Source organism: Drosophila kikkawai, unplaced genomic scaffold (genome assembly GCF_030179895.1).
Source record: "Drosophila kikkawai strain 14028-0561.14 unplaced genomic scaffold, DkikHiC1v2 scaffold_190, whole genome shotgun sequence".
In the NCBI taxonomy this organism is placed as follows: domain Eukaryota; kingdom Metazoa; phylum Arthropoda; class Insecta; order Diptera; family Drosophilidae; genus Drosophila; species Drosophila kikkawai.
In genome coordinates, this window is record NW_027222527.1 from 40,002 (window position 1) to 42,710 (window position 2,709).

Sequence of the window (2,709 nt, forward strand, 5' to 3'; positions counted from 1 at the left end):
TATCTCACTCGCAACAGTTAGCTCAGTGGAAATTTTTATATCAGTCGCTCCTGATTTGACACTCTCGTTCTGGTATGAGAGATCAACAACCACAATAGGAGCGTTCGACATGAATTCCATCGGAGATAAAAGAGCTCGGGGTTCTCGATTGTAATAGCTCTCTTGAAATTTTGTATACATGTCATACAAGACAGCAAACCGATTCTCATTATATTTAACATTCAAATCCTCATAGGGATATACTTCAGAATTAAGATATACCTTTGCATTTCTCAAATTGTTTGTAATTAGTTCTCCATTCAATGTAAATGCAATAACAGCAAAACGTGGACGTTCTCTGTTTGCAGACATCTTGACATTCCATATATGATGTGTTCCCTGAACCAATGTCGGATTTATATAACAATCCCAACTCCGGAATGCGAGTGGGAGGCTAGCTCCACTCTTTACTACATTAAACATTTTAATTTTAGCACTGTCACTTGGAACGATGTGGGGGATCTTCCAACTTATACTATTTATAGCAATGTTATGGATTTTTCCATCAACATTTTTCACAAACATATCATCAGGGTTTTTCGTAAGTAACAGAACGAGCTCATGTTTACAGTTTAAGACGACTTTCTTATAGTCTTCAGCGAACCCCATCAACATTTTTAAAGGTACAGAAAAACTGAAATGTCCTCCAGAAGGGATATTGTCCCCGCCACTCCACCCCGCATTGCGATAAGCCGCTCCTTCCTGTTGGCCGACTGAGAGAAAGTTCTTAATAGTCGTTGTTATTCCAGTAAAACGCGTCCTATCCAATTCACAGCCATTCAACTCATATCTTATTTCATCCAGAAAATAGGCCATGCAATTATTTTTGAGCAAACCGCTAACGCCATTTGTACTAGTCTTTCCTGTATTTGAGTCAATAATTTTGCTAAGCGTTCCTTCAAAATGGAGAAAACTTTCACATGGAAGGACATACAAATCTTGGTTTTGCAAACTGATCCGTACTTCATCATTTGCTTTGAAGTTCTGCTGATATGGATAATATGAATGAAACTCTTTTTTAATAATAGATTCATCGTTAGCAGGCTTTTCCTGGACATAAAAGATCTCATTCATTTGAATATTAGTTGATAAACTTTATTTAATATTAAATCCCAACGATTTCAAAATCAATTTATTTTTTAATGTGAGGGCCGGGCGTTGATGTGAAGATGATGGTGCTTTCACTTCAGCTTTAGATTTGATAATGTTATCAAAGGATCGATGAGTACCCCTTTTATTGTAAATAATCATTCTGTCGGTCGTAAGTGGAGACGGATTGATACAGTTTCTCCACGCAAATTAACTAAATCTCCGTCCTGATCAGTTATCCGTATTTCTAGTGTGCTTATTTCTCTGGTGTTCACAGGCAAATAAATCAAATTTCGTGGTGTTATGTTCATTTTATATCCAGGGGGGACATTGATTCCAAATTCATGAAGCACATGATTTGGTTTATTCCCTACATATGACCCGCTTATAATGTTGCATTCCAATCTAACAGAATTTATTTTTAAAATATTGACGGGATTATCCGAGATGTAAACTTCTTTCTCATGTGGTCTTAATTTTCGTTTATTAAATCCGAATAAACGACCAATTGATCGTTCATGATTAAAATATACGGTCTCATTTTTAGTAATAACTTGAACTTGTAAAGTGTTGATATTACACTCTATTTTTATACTGTCTTGAAGCTCATACTCCTTGAGCTTATTAATAATATATTTTGAAATATCATCAAACTCATATGAGCCAATTGGTATTTCAATGACTTTGTTCCCAATATGAAATAAGTTGTTCCCCTTATCAACATTCGGTATAGAATTGAATGTATAAAAATCAATTAGAGCACATTCATAATTACGTTTTAGCTCAATTTGTGGGAAAAAATTCTCGCTAAGTACAGATGTATTCCCATTTAGAGCTATTGTCAATGATGTAGTCATTATGATGCTTGAGTCTGAACTGACTTTATTCACAATAATATTATTATATTTATATTATCATTATTATTTATTCAAGTATAATAAATTGATCGAATCCTTTTCTATATCGTCCAGCTTTCATATCATCGTCTTTAGAGATTACAAGAAATCCAAATTTATCGTCCCAACACTTTCGTGAAATTTCCATGAATGTTTCAAAATTCATATCAAAATGAACATGATCTCGATATATGTGACGAAGGTTCATATCGTCCTGCTTAAACATTATAATAAAATTTGCATTATCTCGTATTAAATGTTTTGGAATATGTGTATACGTTTGACATAAATAGAATGAATCAATATTTCTATGTCGCCCCATACAAAAATAATTGCGAATAGCAGTTTGCTTTTCACACGCTACGTCATCAAACACCATGATGGAATTGTTTTTAGCTTCCTCTGGTGACAAAACGCTGTCATTCGCTGAAAATGTATAATATCCCATTCCTCGTATTGGTTTTACAAGTTTTTCCAAATACTCATATTTCGGTTGATATAAACTCTTTGAATACACGTATATATTTTCGAATTTCAGGCCGTTTGGGTCCTCGATTAAGGCAATCATCACATTAGTTTTTCCGCTATTGGACGGACCTACCACCAAAGCTCTGATCGTGTTTGGGAGCAGTGAACTGTGACGCCGATGTTTACTCTCCCCATCACCACCACTTTCAATGTTTTT

General features: G+C 34.7%; 1 long non-coding RNA gene across 1 annotated transcript; it reads left to right on the forward strand.

Annotated features, from left to right (window-relative positions):
• Nucleotides 1–238: 238 nt before the first annotated feature.
• LOC138929419 (uncharacterized) lies at nucleotides 239–1,283 on the forward strand. Its single transcript, XR_011445779.1, has 3 exons — nucleotides 239–580; nucleotides 632–787; nucleotides 844–1,283. It is a non-coding gene; the product is annotated as an uncharacterized lncRNA (long non-coding RNA).
• Nucleotides 1,284–2,709: the final 1,426 nt, after the last annotated feature.